This window comes from Puma concolor, chromosome D4 (genome assembly GCF_028749965.1).
Source record: "Puma concolor isolate L17-30 chromosome D4, mPumCon1.1.hap2, whole genome shotgun sequence".
NCBI lineage: Eukaryota > Metazoa > Chordata > Mammalia > Carnivora > Felidae > Puma > Puma concolor.
The window spans coordinates 82169363-82186384 of NC_141679.1; positions in this window are offsets into that span (position 1 = coordinate 82169363).

Consider the following 17022-nt stretch of genomic DNA (forward strand, 5'->3'; position numbering starts at 1 on the left):
TGGGGATACAGTTACAGGGGGCCAGACTTCCTGCCCAGCCCGCCCAGCTTCACCACGCGGATCTGCAGGCTCTCTGGGCAGGCAGCTCCGCCCCCCACCCCCAGCTGGGATGCTGGCGGGCCCCCTCTCATTCAGAGTGCAGCTCAAATGTCACCTCCTCAGGGAGGCCCTCCCTGACCACCCTATAGGAGCCAGCCCACCTACTGGCAGATTCTCCCTCCCACTCTGTTTAATTTTCTTTGTATCATTTAATCTCTAGCTGGTTGCTTCATCTGTTTTCTTATAATAATGATTATGTCCTGCACACAGACCCCTGCCTCCCAGAATGTGAACTGTGTGAGGGCAGGGACTTTGTCTTGTCCACTGCTGTATCCCAGGGCCTGGAACCATGCTCGGCACATAGTAAATGTTCAGTGAATACCTACTGAATGAACAAAGCAAGAATAAACCCCTGCCTTAAGCCTCTGAATTTATAACTTGACCTTGAATCTCTGCTCTGAGCTGAGATTTATCATCCCTGATCTCCACCCTCTGGTTTGTCTGGGATTCTCCACACTGATTCCACTCTGGTATAAAACTCCAGTTTCTGGGGCACCTGGGTGGCTCAGTCAGTTAAGCGTCTGACTCTTGACTTCAGCTCAGGTCATGATCTCGCTGTTCGTGAGTTCAAGACCTGCATTGGGCTCTGCACTGACAGTGTGGAGCCTTCTTGGGATTCTCTCTTTCCCTGTCTCTCTGGCCCTGCCCTGGGCTCTCTCTCTCTCTCTCTCAAGATAAATAAACTTAAAACATTTTTTTTTTAACTCCAATTTCTGATGCTCATTCTCCTGCCTGGATTTTATTGTTTCAGGCTCTCATCTGGGAGCTCAGGACTGACCTCTGAGCTCACTTCTTTGATCTTCTCCCCTGGCTCTGTGATGTGACTTTGGGCAGGTCTCTGGCCCTTCCTGAGCCAGCAAACGTCTTTAAACCGAAGCTTATATGGGAAGCCCAGTATATGAGACCGAGAAAAAGTTCACAAGGTAGGAAGGGGGCCTGAGCCCTGAGTACCTTGTCTTTCCATGTCCCCAACACACCTTTGCAGATCCCTAGAGCTTTGGAGAACATGGTTTGAAAACCCCAGATTCGATGATTTCTCAGTCTCTCTTGGGTCTCTAATTCTACAGTGCAATTACTTACATGTCTAGTCTTAAGCGCTCGCTTGGTCATTCATGTACTGGTCCATCAAACATTCATGGGCCACAGTTGTGTGCTAACCTGCCCTAATCCCTGTTCTCCAATGTCTTGTGTCCAGTTTCTGGTCTCCTTTCCTCATTCAGTAAGCCGTCCGGGAGCACAGCTCACGTGCCAGGGTCGTGAAATCTCAGAGAACTTGGGCAGGGCTGCCACTGACTGGTATTACACCGTTGTGTGACTGAAGGAAAAGGCACCCCCTTTTGGGCAGATGCGGCCTTACTGGACGCAAGTTGACCAGCAGACAGTGCCCTTGAATGAAGAAAAAGGTGACTATGTTTCTGGCAGACGGAACCCCACATTTGGGTGCAGGCTGATTAGGTCCCAGGCCCCTTGCGTAGTGCATAAACTTCACTGGTGGCTCCACGGGTGTGCGATCTGTGTTTGGTTTAATGATCTAGTAACATCGTCTTTAAATTTTAAGTAATTTTTGAACAGGGTGGGGGCTGCACATTCTCATTTTGCAGTGGACCCTGCAAATTACGCAGCTAGTCCCGACTCGATACAAAGTCCTGGTTAGATAATAGCAGCCCCCATTACACCAGGGGGAAAGCAAAGCCCCAGTAAAGAGGAACTGCCTGCCAGTGTGGCCTGGTGGAGCTTGGCAGGGCTTGGGTGCCCAGAGGCTAGTCTGCCCGCTCCCAGCCGGGTGAGGCTGGACATACTCTGCGGTGGGGAAACCGGGCATGGTCCCCACCCAGAGGTGGTCAGGAGCAGGGGGAGAGATGTGCGTGAGCGTACTTAGAGCACAAGATCTTCAGAGCAAGAGGAAGTGCTCTTGGCTTGTTGGAAGTGCCTCGCCATAGCAAGGGCTTGGCGACTGAGGTGTGGGCAGTGTAGAAGATGGAGTGACTTTTTCCAGCGGGGGCTTTGGAGAAGCCTTCTCAGAGGAGGTGACAAGGGACCCGACAGTGAGGGATAAGAGGGCTTGAATTAGGAGGGGGGGGGAGGGGCATTCCCAAGGGCAAGTCCAGCCTGGGCTGAAAGAGTGGAAGGGTGTGGTCTGGGTGGGAGAAGACACAGGAGAGGTAGGGGGTGAAAGGCCTCGAACGTCAGGGTGAGGGGTCTGGACTGCATCCTCTGTGTGGGCTTGGGAGGGTCCTGCACCCCAACTAGAGCAGATCGGTATGAATCTGTTCTCTATGTCATACATGGGCACTTGGGATTTTGTAAAAAAAATAAACAAAGGTGTCGCCTGTAAGAATATGTTTGAAAGTCATAGTAATGGGGGGTGGGAAGCCAGAGAAGCAGTTCAAAGTCCCTCTGCCAGCTTCTGGCTCCCATGCAGGGCTGTACTCTTTGCAGGAGAGAAGCTGAGAGGGGCAGTGATGGCTCTGGATCACAGGCAGTATGTAGAACCCAGGACTCCTGCCTCCTAGATTGGGGGTCTTTGGATGCTGCGCCTGCAGGAACTCACATTTACAGGCCCCTGGGTGAAGCCGTTGGTCCACTTTCCCAGGTCTCCCCTCTGTCTGCAGCTCCAGCGCAGAGATGCTCCTTTTTCTTCCTCCTTCAGGGACTTTTCTCGGAAAAGGAGGCCTATGCTGCCACCTGGTGGCAACTGTGAGGTAGGTGAGGTGCAGCTTCCCTGCTCTGAAGCTTGCGGACCGTCCTGGTCTAGACAAAGGGCCCTGTGCCCTGGGGTGGGGCAGCCCTGGCTTTCAGGACTCTGGGACCATTAATGGTGGTATAGCCCACCCCATATCTGTTCTTTGTCTGTCTCACCCCATCTCAACGACTTGGCACCCTAACTGATCTTGAAGCCTGGGTGTTACCCTTGGCTCCGCCCACTCGCTTATTCCCTAAATCCAGTCTGTCTCCAAGTCCTGTCAAATCTGCCTTTGAGGGCACCTGGGTGGCTCAGCTGGGTTAAGCATCTGACTTCGACTTAGGTCATGATCTCGCTATTTGTGAGTTTGAGCCCTGGCTCGGGCTCTCTGCTGTCAGCATGGAGCCTGCTTCAGATCCTCTGTTCCCCTCTTTCTCTGTCCCTCCCCTGCTCATGTGTGCACACTTTCTCTCTCTCTCTCTCTCTCTCAAAAATAAATAAACATTACCAAAAGTCTGCCTTTTAGGTAGACCTGGAACGTGTCCATTGCTCTCTATCCCTAAGACCAAGGCTCGGGTCCAGCCACCATTGTCCCTCCGCCCCACCCCACCCGGTCTGCTGCAGTAGCCACATTTGGTCTCCCCACCTGTTCTCTGTGCTGCATCCAGAGGGACCTTCCCGAAACCCGCAGCCACTCATGTCACTCCCTGCTCAAAACCACCAATCGCTTCCCATTCGTCCCAGTACGAAACTCAGCTTCTCCACCGGGAAACCCATCTGGGAACCCTCCCCTGCAAACACCCCAGCCCCACGTCTCACGGGCACCCTTCGGCCTCTCCTAGTCGGACAGTACGGGACAGTGGTTGCAGGCTTAGACTCCGGTGCCTGACTGCCTGCTTTTGTCATTTGCCCACCGTGCACGCTCAGTCAGGTTACTTGCCTCAGTTTCCCAATCTGTAAACCAGGACTGATGGTAACGGTACCTACTTCAGGGTACTGAATGATCATGGGATCACGTGGGGCCAATGACAAGGTTGGAGAGCACAGTCTGTGCATAAGACTGCCCTCACTTCTGACACTACCTGCGAGTTTGGGGGGCCCCCCAATCCACCCTCAGGTCCAGCCACTTGCTAAAAGGCTCACAGAACCCCCTGAAAGCTCTTATACCTGTTGTGAAACGATACAGATTAGGATCTGCCCAAGGGGGAGATGCGGTAGGGCAGAGTCACGTAGGTCACATGGTCAGTGGTGGTGGCTGAGGCAAGACGACCCCAGAGAGACTTGCACTTGCAGCCATGTTGTCAGGGAATGTGTGCAGCCTGCCCAGCCCTGAGGGGACACCGGGCAGAGGAGGGTCCTGGAGGCAGCAGCAGAGACGCCAGGGAGGCAGATTTCAGTTCTACGTGTCCAAGGACCTTCCAAGAATGAAGGCTGCCTGGTGGGGACAGTGATCTGCTGCGGGGATGGGGACCCAGCATGTTGGGAGGCCCAGGCGGGGCTGAAGGGGGGGGGAGCAGGGGCAGGTCCCCCTCCCTGCCTACCCCAGCTCTGCAGGGCCCAGATGGCAGTGGGGAGAGAGGGGCCGGGGAAGGAAAGCGGAAGGAAAAGCCAGCCTAGGCGGAGTTCAAGCCTAGGAGGAGTGAAGGAGGGCCCTGCCTTCCAGAAGCCTCTGCAGGGAGCTTGGATTCAAGCCTAGCTGTGTGTTCTGAGGAACAGGGCAGTCCCAGGATTCACATGGGTAGCCAGGGTTCACATGGGGAGCAAACTACTTGAATTTGCTCTCTTGGGCAGATGGGGCACACTCCAGGCCCAAAAAGAACCCCACCCTGAGAGCCTGCTGGGGAAGGTCTAAGGGCCAGCAGCCCTGGATTCTGGCTCCTTCTCCTGTTATCTGTCCTTGGGCAGATCTCCTTCCCTCTCTGGGCCACAGCCTCCTGATCTGTTCAGTGGAGGTTTGGGCCCAAGGATCGGAGTCCCCTTCTACAGAGAGACAGGCATCGGGGGCTTGGAGAGAGTGTGGGAGGGCACTGGAGGTCGGGCCAGGACTGGTCATAGCGGTATCTGTCCACAGCCTAGGAACCAGTCCTGCCCACCCCCTCCCCAAGTTCTACTCTGCCCACCACACCGACCACAGTGTCCTCTTCTCCTTTTCTATTTTCAGACCTCCTAGGGTTCTGAGGAAGCCCGGCCGGCGCCAGTCCAGGAACTCTGAGCTGCTGAGGGAGGCAGCCCCAGAGCGGTTAGATGTGCAGGGAGTCACGGGCTTAGGAGGAGGTAGTGGGGGCCTCCCTTCTGGGCTGGACAAGGGGCCTTTCTCAGGCTTGGCTCTGGCCTGGACCCCCAGGATGCTCTGGTTCCTGCTGGAGCCTGGACTGGTCAGGAGGCTGATGCATGGTGTGGCTGGGTGGAATGCATTCTTTCGGGCCCAGCCCAAAGGCTCACCTTGATCGAGACCCCGACAGTCTTGGGGCTGTGCCTGGCTGGGCAGAGAGCCTGCAGCCAAGGTCTCGTGGCTGGAATCTGGCTTCAGTCTGGCTAAAACCCGAGCCCTGTCCCTCACTGCAGCAGGCTATGTTGTAGGAGGGCCAAACCCCAGCTTCCTTCTTTCCCCAGGACTTTTGAGGGCCTCCCACTAATGTTCTCAGAATTGTCAGGAAGGCTTGGGGTCAGTGATGAATGACCCTCATCAAAAGGGCACCCAGAATGCTTCTTGTATCTTTTCTTCCCCACCCCCCTTCCCCCCAGAGAATACATGTCACTATGAGACAGACAGACAGACAGACAGACAGGAAGGCACTGATCTGAGATGGTGTGGCAAGACAGATAGTTCCCTTGTTTGTAGAGATGGCTTCTGGTCTTATTGTCATTCCATCTACCAGCCAGATGGTCTGGTACCCAGACCTTCCTACTCTGGGTGCAGAGTCTGGAGTCTCTGGCTGATAGGGTCTCTTTCTTGCCCCACTAACTCTACATGAGCTTTGGCAAGACCCTTGCAGTCTCTGGGGCTCAGTTTCCCTATCCATGAAACAAGAAGATTGACTGGAACTCCCTCCTAGTTCTATGTGTACGATTGCGATTTTCTGACCAGGGAAGCAGTTTTAGCTCCGGGTTCAGCAGCCTCTGCCTGGGATGGCCTGCTGTTGCCTTGGTAGGGAGCAGGTGGAGAGAACAAAGGCATCTGTGCTCAGGAGAAATAGCTTCCCAGCCAAAGCATGGAACATGAAGCAGATTGTGCCAGAAATAGAGACAGAGATGAAGAGGGACAGAGTCAGCAAGAGGGAGTTAGCAGCAAGAGAGATACTGAAAGAGGAAGAAAGTGTTGGAGACAGAGATGAAGAGATAGGGCCAGCCACAGAGGCAGAGATATCACAGGGGGACAGAGAGAGTGAGAAACAAAGATACACAGATGCAGAGACCAAGACTGAGAGGTACAGGCAGGAACAGGGCAGCCATAAAGGATTGGATGGGCAGGAAAGCCAGTGACAGAGTTTTCTGCTCCTTGAGGGGCGTGTCTAGCCAGATCCTGTTGTTGCCCACACTGTGCCCAGGTCTGGTGGTCACTCTTCTGCCTGTGATATTTCCTCTGGGACTGGAACCCTGTGGCCTCCCAGTTTAAATGTCCTCTAGACATCATGCCCCTGGAGGTAGTGTGTGAAAAGATGAGAGCCCACATGGGCTTAGGATGTCTGATGCTACATGGTCTCAGGGCTTCATTAAAGGGTAGGGACAAATGGCAGAGTATCAGAGATGAATGAAGGTTATTACCTGCAGGAGGATGTGGTTAGGGTTGGGAGAAGAGAGTCCAAAGAAAACTCTCCCCATCTTTCTTTAAATGAGGCATTAACTTTGTGTCTGACTAGTTAGGAACTGATAGGAAATCTGGTAGGTTGGCGGGGGGGTGGTGGTGAGGGTTGGAATGTAGGTATTAAGGGTTGGAAAGAAGGAGGAGATACAAAAGGAGAAAAACTGAGCTGGGCAGGATGGGTTTAGCTGAGTTGAATCATGTTTAGTTGGGTCAAGTTGGTTTGGGTGGAGCGGAGTTGTGTTATGTCATGTAGGGGTAGGTGAGGTAAACAGAATTCAGTTTGGTTGGATTGAATGGAAGTTGGGTTTGGGTCTGAGTGGAGCAGAGTTGAGATGGTTTGCTTTGAACTGAACTTAGTAGATAGAGTTAAGCTGAGTTGGGTTGTGCTGAGTGGAGTTGAGTTTGACTGAATCGGGATAGGATGGATTTGGTGGGGTAAGTGGAAGTAAGTTGAGTCGGGTTGACTTGAGTTGAATTTAGGAGAATTGTAGTGGGTTGCGTTGAGTTGAGTTAGGTTGGGTTGGTCTGAATAAAAAAGTTAAAAGACTCCAAGTAGTTTGGAGTAAGGAGGATGCAGTGTAATCCAAATCATGTTGCCAGGCAAGGAGGATGAAGTGAAATGCCAAGGAGAGGCCTGGTGAGGGGAGATAAGCCAGGCTGAGATCTAAGCAGATCTGTGAGTTGGAGGTGGTTTGGCATATAAATGATCTCAGTGTCTCTCCATCCTTTACCTCTCTGTACCTCCACTGTGTAGAGAAAGGCTCACTAAGGCTGTGATTTGCATCCTGCCATTAGAAGAAGGGAATATAAAAATCTAATTGAATGTGTGCAGGTGTGTGTGTGTGTGTGTGTGTGTTGAGAACATTTAAGATCTACTCTGCTAGCAACTTTCAAGTATACAGTACAGTGTTATTAGCCATAGTTACCACAATGTACATTAGATCTTCAGAACTTATTCGTCTTATGACTGGAAGTTTCTACACTTTGACCATCACCATTTCCTCCACTTGCCAGCCTCTGGCAACCGCCAGTCTACATTCTGTTTCTGTGAGTTTGGTTTTTTTAGATTCTACGTGTAAGTGAGATCAGACAGTATGTGTCTTTCTCTGCCTGACTTTACTTCACGTAGCATAATGTCTTCAAGTTTGTTGTTGCAAATGGTGAGAGTTCCTTCCCTTTTTATGGCTGAATAATATTCCATTGTGTGTACATGCCCCAAAGAATATTAACTCCTGCAGAGAAGGAGTTCTTTTTGTGTGAAACCCTGGCAAGATTTTTTTAAAGGAGAATGAAGGGGGAGAGCAAAGGCCAGAAGGTTATCCCTGTTAGTCTCTCTTTTTTTAAATGTTTTTATTTATTTTTGAGAGGGAGAGAGGGAGAGGCAGAGAGAGAGGGAGGCAGAGGATTCAAAGTGGGCTCTGTGCTGATAGCAGGGAGCCCGACGTGGGGCTTGAACTCACGAAATGTGAGATCATGACCTGAGCCGAAACCAAGAGTCGGACGCTTAACCGACTGAGCCACCCAGGCATCCCCTTCCCTGTTAGTCTCTTAACCCAGCTCTCGGGTGGCAGCCTTTCAGGAAAAGGAAATGTAGCATTTATTGAACACCTACTGTACACTAAGTATGTTTGCATCCATCAGCCTTTTAAATCATCACAAAATCCCTCTTTTTCTAGCGGAGCAATTGTGACCCAAGGAATTTAAGCAGCATGGTCAATGTTGACCAAGGTCAAGAGCCAGTGTGATGCAGACCCAGGTGGGTGTGTGTCTAAAGTCCACATCTTTTCCTTTCTGCCAAGAGGGCAGGAGGACATCTAAAACGCATCAGCAGGCAAAGGAGGTGAGAGGATGTGAGGAGCTAGAGTGGGTGGGGGTATTGGGAGGGTGAGGAGGAGGGAAGCTGAGGGACAGGGCACCCAGAGATGCCCTGTTAATCAGGGCCTGGTCATGGTACCTCAGCTAGGCAGCAGGGCCAGGTGCCGGTTTATGGACCTTAGCATTTGGGAATTGAGATCCTCCTAAGGATCTAGGCACGCGGGCCTGGCAAGGAGATTCTCACGGCCCCTTCCTTACCCTCTGTCTTCTGTTCCTCTGAGGCTCACCCCACCCCCTCCCCGTCTGAGAGCTCCGTGAGACCAGGAGGCTCCAGCAGCCCACCCGGAGGTTGGCCCAGATGTCATCTCGTGATTATTTGTAGGATGGGTGGTGTGGAACTGAAAGAAATCACAGAGCAGTGAGGCCACTCCTGTGCTCTGGCTGCGAGATGCCCCGAGGAAAGAGCCCATTCCTGTCCCCAAGGTGGCCTGGGGGAGGGGAGCAGGCCTGGGGACTCTGGGGTGCTCCTTTCTGGCTGTGGACAGGCAGCTGACCAGTCCTCACTCACCACCCAGTTCTTTCATGTGGTCCTGTGGTCCTGGCCGCGTGGCCGGGCCTCTTCCCTCCCAAACCCTTGAGTCTCACACACACACACACACACACACACACACACACACACACACACACACCACAGAGCACTGGACAGCCCAGTGAGAGCCTAGGTTGGATGGAAGGGAGATAGGTCCTTCATGGCTGTGGGGTCAGGACAACCGCTCCCTTTCTGGGTATTCTGAGAGGTTGGAATCCCTGCAGCTCCTTCATTCACTCATTCATTTATTCCTGGCTTAAAAATGGGTATTTGCATGGGATGCAAAATGCAGAGAAGCCAGAGTCTGATATTTCGGAGTTGCAACTGAACAACCAGTAGACCTTAGCCAGGTCATCTCAACTCCATGAGCCTGGGCTTCCTCATCTGTAAAATGTGCATAATGTTCCCTCCAGGGTACTGGAGGCGGTCCAAGGAGGTGACAAACTCATAGTGTTTGTTAACTGTAAACTCCTGAACGCATGTGTGTGTGTGTGTGTGTGTGTGTGTGTGTGTACGCGTAAATGATAGTCATTCACTTATTAATTTTTTGGCTCATTTATTTAAGAAACATGGGGTGCCTGGGTGGCTCTGTCGGTTAGGCATCCAAGTTTGGTTCAGGTCATGATCTTGCGGTTGGTGAGTTCGAGCCCCACATTGGGCTCCCTGCTGACAGCTAAGAGCCTGGAGCCTGCTTCTAATTCTGTGTCTCCCTCTCTCTCTGCCCCTCCCCTGCTCGTTCTCTCTCTCTCTCTCTCAAAAATAAACACTAAAAAAAGAGAGAAAGAAACACTGATACACTGCTTAGTAAGCATCAAACAATGTGCCAAGCACTTTATAAGCATTAACTCATTCAATCCTCAACAACCGTATGACGATGGTACTAATATTTTCCCCATTTTGCAGAGGAGGGAATTGAGGCACGGAGGAGTTAAGTAATTTGCTCAATGCCATATAGCTAATAAGTGGTAGAGCTGGGATTCACACATAGTCCTGCTTGACTCCAGACTATTTGACTATTTCATTCATTCATTCATTCGTCATTTATTAAGTGCTTTCTCTGTGTCAGAGAAAGTCTGAGTCCACAGAAAGCAGCCAGACTTGGTCATTGTGGTATTGTGGTTCCCTTGCAGAGCCAGTGATAGCCTCCTAGAGGGGAAAGAGTTGGAAATGCATGGGCAATGTTTGGTTGTTGCCATTACTGGGCTTAATATTAGCCAGCTAAACTTCCTGCCCTGTGTGGGGCAATCCTACACAGAATGTCAATAGTGCCCCGCTAGAAAGCATTCAAGAAAACAGCACAGGTTTTGAATTCATTCCAGACCTGGATTGACTCCCAGCCCTGCCATTCCAATACTTGTGATTTGGACAAGGTTGCTTCACCTCTCTGAGCCTCAGCTTCTGCCTCTGAAAAGTATGATTGGAGAGATGATGTCTGTCAAGTGCCCAGCAATGTCTGGCATGCCTTGAAATTGTTCAGCAAACATGAGCATTCTTTCCTGCTCAAGCAAATACCAGGAAGTGCAGAGAAGCAGCAGCTTTGGACACCAGCATCCCTCCATACCCTTCTCCCTCTCTCTTGGGGAGGCCCTGAATCGCACAGGTAGGAGTATGCTCACCCATCCATGCAGCTCTTTCCTTTTCTCTCCATCCAGGCTCAAGCCAAAGGCAGGAAAGCCTCCCTTCCCACCAGCCCTGAGGCTTCAGGCAAAGGCCACTCACCTCTCTGAGCGCTGGTTTCCTTGTCGGTCAAATGGAGAAATAGAGTGCAGCTCCTTTTGCCCCCTTGCCCTGCACTCCTTCTCTCTTCTTTTGATAACAGCATCCAGTTTTCTTTGGGGGAACATCTCTCTCCCATTCTTCGTTCACATGGGTACACGGTCTGGGACTCTAGGACTGAGAATCAGGATGTTCCGTCTTCCTGGTCAAAACATTTGGTTTAGGGATGGGTGCATGAGCTAAGCTAGAGCAATCGGAAGTGTCCAAAAAAGAAGCATTCTCCTTTCACGTGGGATTGGGGCACTAGGGCAGCGTGAGTCTGGCTGGAGGAGCCTGAGCGCTTGGGGAGCACCTGCCAGACAGTGATGGCAACAAGAGGGGAAAAAAGGGTGAGCGAGACAGAGAGACAGAGACAGAGAGAACCTGACACCTGTATGCAGCCATACCTGGCCCCAAATTTTCAGCTTGGGAGCCAACACTTCCCTTCCTTTTGCCAAAAGCAGTTGGAATTGGGTATCTGGCATTTGTAATGAAACTAATCCTGACTTATTCAGGGCTAAAAACGTTTTTTGTCAAGAGACTGCTGTGTGGCTCAAAAGAGATGATGATGTCAGTGAAAATGTTTTCTTACACTGTGTGCGACTCCATGACGGTAAGTTATTAACGAGGTGCTAAAGCAGGAGCCCGCGTTCCCTGCCGGTGATGAGTCAGCCCACTTCTCGCTGAAAGGCTCAGGAAAATGCACTTTTAAGGCTCTTGCCTGAGAACTGAAGGCTTGTTTAGAAGTGCGCCTTCTTGCCCACTGAATGTTCAGTCTCATCAAAGGATGAGATGTCCTTGTGTTGGGGGCACAACTGTTACGAATGTGACTCGTTCCAAGGCTGGTCATTTTACAAGAGGCTATAGGGCACAGAGAAGAGGTACCTGGCCTGTTTGGGGCAAGTCCCTCTTTTGCTCTGGGTCTCTGAATCTGTCACCTGAGGGGGGTGAGTGGTTTGGACCTTGTCTTAGGCAGCTCCTGGCTCTGACCTTCTGCAGACCTGCAATTCTCAGACCCTAGCCTGGGACAAAAAAGGCCTGTTCGTTGCTGAATTCTGCAGCATGTACTTGTTAGACTCTCCAGAGAAGCCCACGTCAGAAACCACAGCCCACACCGGAAAGAGACCCCTCAGAGTCTGGCAGACATTGGAGGTTGACAGGACCGACCTCCATTTCCAACACCCAGTCCTTCCTGCCTGATCAAAAACTCGATTTCCCATTCTCCTTCGCAGCCAAGCGAGGTCATGTGACACAGTTGTGGGGAAAGATTAGTGGAACTCGGCTGGGGCTGCCTTTCCCCTTTCTACCCTCTTCCTGCCTGGAAGGAGGCCTGAGGACACAACCCATTCTGGGATGACACAGCAGAGCTGAAAGATGGGGAGAACCTGGAGCCTGATGGTGTTACAGAGCGGCCACCGAGGCCTGGCGTCTCACCTCTGGACTGCTGGTTGTTGAGAAGAATCCCCTCCTCTTCCCCTCCAGCTTCCATGTTTGTCATATTGTGGCCAGACGCACTCCAGGGGCACGAGGCTAGCACTTGACTGCAGCCATTCTCTCTTAAATTCTTCTTGGCGTCTAGAACAAGTGCTTTCACCTCTGGGGCCACGCCGACAGACCTGGATTGGTTATATAATCATTAATTACAATAATTCCGCCAATAATGATCGTTTTCTGAGTGCCTCCTGAGTGCCAGGAATTTTGCTAAGTCGTCCCATCCTCACAGGGGTCCCAGGAAATACATATTATTATTGTTCTTATTTTCAGATGAGGAAGCAGTCTCAGAGCTGAGATACGACAGGCCCCCAGGCATACGGCAAGAGTATCATAGCTGGGCTCCGAATCCAGGTCTGACTGACTTCAAAAGCTCTGCCCCCTCCGCGCCCTCCCTCCCCACCTCTTCAGCACATGTAATTCAGTAGGTTTATTTAACAGGCCGGGAAACTGAGGTCCAAGAAGGTGAGTGAGTGCAAAGTCACATGGTGAGTCCAGGAGGTTGTGTCTCTAGAAACCAGATCTTCTGGGTTTCCCTATCAGGGAAATTGAGTTTTTGATTAGGCAGGAAGGACTGGGTGTTGGAAATGGAGATCTTTCTAGGGCAGCTGCTGCCAGGTGAATGATAAATCTGAAGGCCAGGCTAAGGTCTGGGGCCGTGGGAGCTATTGAGTTTTTTAGGGAGAGTTAGGAGGGTGTTTCACATACCAAAGGAGGACTATGAAAACAGCTCCTTTTCCTTCAACTGGTGGAGGGGGAGAGGTGTGCAGAAACCAACACTTTACAGCCCCAGCAACCTCCAGAGTAGCTGCTGTCTCTTTGCAAGACGATGGTTCTTTCCCCAGCTTGGTTCCTCCTGCTCTTCCTCCCCAGGCGGCTGGGCCCCCAGATCTCAGGAGCTGATGTCTGATGCTGTGCAGATTACGTTGTTGGTGGGGGCGGGCTGGGGAGGATGCCCGTGGTGTGACCACTGGGCCATCCTGTGCTGATCCGATGGCGTCAGCTGCCTAATGCTGAGGTCTGTAGGACAGGGGACCCTGCAGTGGAAACTCCCCAGATGAGCTTGGAGACTCTCCACTCACCACCAATCTCCTGCTTGTTTATCTGTCTTCTTGGCCTGCCTCCGCCAGGATCTGAGTGTTTGTTTTAAAGATTCAGGGTTCAGGATCCAAGAGAGCCAGGGATGGAGCAGACAGTTAGGCTTGCAGACGTCAACATCAAAGAGGCCAGAACTCCAAGCCCAGCTCTACCACCTACTAGCCTGTGGCCTTTAGCAAGTCATTTTTATTGTTTACAAAAATGGAGAAAACCTGTCTCATGGAGCTGTTCTGAGTTATAGAATCGGTGGTGCACCTGAACCCTCGGCGTAATGTCTGCCACACAGCAGGTGTTCCTGCGGGGGTTGTAACTCCCCCCCCCCCCCCATCCTCCTCTTTACTGCAAGATCTAGGGAATTCTTTGAGTCTCAGTTTCCTCTTTTCATAATGGAGCTGTTGTGAGGATTGCAGTGGGAAAGGGGTGTAAACAGCCGACCATCACCCATCGTGCATTTCCACTTTCTCTTCATGAACTCCAAACACGGGCTGGCTGTGCTGGGCCTTAGGTGTGCCGTACCTGGTATCCAGAACAAAGGCACTGGACCTTGAAATCTAACCTTTACTAGTTGTACAACCTTGTGTAAGTCATTTCAGCTCTCCAGGCCCCACTTTCTTTTCTCTGTAAAACGGAGGTGATAATATAAGGCTGTTGAGAAAATCACATGTGATAGTGCCTGCAAAACACATAGCACTCTGCCTGCCACGTAGTAGGTACTCAAGAAATAGCAGCCATTTTTATTATTGTCGCCAATGCCCAACGCTGGCCTGGCACTGGTAACGTAGGTTCAAAGGAGGAAGAGAAGTTTGCAGGAAACCCTCCCGCTCAGGTAAGGAACAGCAGGGAAAGCAAGCAAAGTATTTACATTGAGCTCCTCCTGGAGGCTGGACAAGCTCACACAGACCATCTTCTTTTGTCTCACGGTAACTCTTGCAAGAGTAGAATTATTAACCCCATTTTACAGATGGGGAAGCTGAGGCCTAAGAGGGGCAGTTGGTTGCCCAAGGTTGAGTTTAGAGCTGATGAGGAGTTTGGGTGAGGGTGGGGGAGATGGGATTTAAGGAGATGCTGGGTTGATTCCAGAGCCTTCCTGCCTGTCTGCAAAGCTGCCTCCAGAGGTGGGGCTGGGTGCGGCCGGGTCCCTGTGTGATTCAGGTAAGAGTCAACTCTGGATTTCCAAATAGTGGGTGGGGCCTAACAGGGATGAGACCTCTCCAGGGGCATTGAAATCTAGGCCCTGGTGTGGGTCTCTGGTAGGGTTGCCAGGAGCCAGAGGTAGGGGTGTGTGTGCAGAGAGGGAGAAACCCTGCTGCGGGTTGCCGGTGGGGTACAGGGTAGAGTGGAGTCCTTGCTGCTGCAGCCAGGAGGGGCTCAGGGCCCGGGGTGGACTTGTAAGTGTTGCAGTTGCTGGCCAATGGGCCCAGCTGGGGAAGACAGGGAATCTGAGGTAGGGTACTTACTCTTCTGGTGGTCGTCACAGCAGATAGATGGGTTGGCAGTCACCTGATGAAGCCGGCCTTGGACCCGCACTCACATGTAGAAGGTCCATATTTTCTCATTTATTCAATCACTCCTACTTTATGCAATGAAACAACATTTGCAGGCATCTTTTATATGCCAGATCTCGTGCTCGGCCCTGGGGATATGACAGGGACCACAGTCTTCTGACACAACACAGTCCAGTGTGCTGGGAAGTCCGCAGTAAGCAGACAAGGCACAGGAATGTCCTCAAAGGACAGAAAGAGGAGGAGGTGTGCCAGGGAACATTGGAGTTGGGCTTTGCCCAAGGAGTTGAAACTCACTCTCCTGAGGACTAGGAAAACTCCCTAGAAGGGGAGGTCACAGGCTTTGGAGTAGAGGCACAGGGAAAGGTGACACTGTGCGGTGGCCTTTCTCAGGGCTGGCGCCAGGGCTAGCCCGGACCTCTCCCCTGTATATCCAGCTGCGGGCTGGAACTTGCTGCTGAAATGGACTAAACACGACGAGTCCAAATTCAAGTGCCATCTCCCCCAGCTTTCCCCCCTCCCTGATTCCTTCCCTGGGTATTCTTGCCAGCATCAAGCCAGAAACCTAGATGCCCTCCTCGGCACCTGTCTTTCCTTCAAGCCCCAGTGCCAACCGGTCAGCACACCCTGGCACTTCTGACACCATTGCTCTCACCTGCCCCTCCTCCAACTGGCCATCTCAGTGCGATCCTGTCCCCAGAGGACTGTCTACCATCTCACCTCTGTCATCTCCTTCATTGCATCCATCTTGTATCTCCAGCCCTGGTCACAGAGTCTGGCCACAGTGAGGGCCCAGTCACTCCATGCCAGACCTGTTCTCAGAGACCATCTGATTTGACCTTTATATTGTTCAGATGGGGAACCGGCTGCCCAGGGAGGTGCAGAGATTTGTCTCAGTCAGTCCCCGGGAGAACTGAGACTTGAACTCAGTTCTCCTGACTCCTAGCCTGAGGCTCTTTCTCCCAAGGCCAAGGCCACCCAAGTGTTCATCCCTTTGAGCACAGTGGGTGGCTTCAGAGTAAGGAGTCAGCAGAAGGTCCAGGCGGTAACTTGCTGGGCCCACAAGTGGACCCTGCTAGTAGAAATGGGCCTCATTCAAGCTCTTCTCTGCTTTCTTCATCGCCAGAAAGTGCCCTTTTCTTTGGGTACCTGGACCCCCGATCTCTATGCTGAGCCCATTCCTTTTACTGATTATCCATGACTTATGGCTCCTCGCCCCTGTCTGGGTAGTCACCAGGGGGCCCTGGATCTGGGGTTGAGGATGGAGATGCGTGTGTGGGGGAGCTGCAGCCTGTCCCAGCACCCCAGGGCCCTCTATCTGCCCCACTCCCTCCTCGAGTCTGCCCTGGCTTGCTCTGTCTCCCTGGAGCAGCTGGCTTTTGTCCCAGTGGAGCATGGGAACAGCTCGGGTGGGGACATAGGAGGGGCTTCCCAACAGGTCTCCCCTCCCCCACCTGGCATGGTTCCCACCCTGCACCTTGAGGATGCCTGGGCACCTCCTTCAGCTTCCTTGCTGTGGAGCCCACGGGATGGCTCAGCGTGCTGGGGAAACCAAAGGAGAAAATCTTTGGGTGCGGGGACCAGGAGACTCTGTGTGACCTAGTGCCCGTCCCTTCCCCCTGCTAGAATCTGTCGCCCCAGCTATAAAATCGAGGAGCTGGATCTTGGTGTTCCGGAAAGTCGGCAGGTAGATGTGAGTCTGGCTAGAGTGCCAGCCCTGGCCAGCCACGAAATTGGAGCTGGGAGATCTCTGAAAACCATGCCTCCTGATACCCGAGGCTTGCATCAACAGATTTGTGTGCCTCTCGAGGCATCTTACATCAGTCCTCCGGGAGGGTTCTTATGATTATCCCCGTTTCATAGATGGGAATACTGAAGACCAGAAAGGGTAAATACTGGGTCCAAAGTGACACAGTTAGTAAGCTGTAGAGTCTGGATTTGAGCTCAGGTCTCCTGGACTTGGAGCCTGTGGTTTTCATTTCTGGCAGCAGAGGTTCAGGCCGACCCGGGGCCTCAGAGGGCAGAGCCTTCCTGTGCTCCCTGTTGGGTCTGAGGGTAGTGGGTTGCCCATCCAGGAAACCATGTGCAGCCCAGCCTGGACTGCTCCTTGGAGCCCCCTTTCCTCTCTGGGGGTCAAGGTGTGTGGTTCAGGCCGGCGCCTCTGGCCTGGCATTCTCCCGGCTTT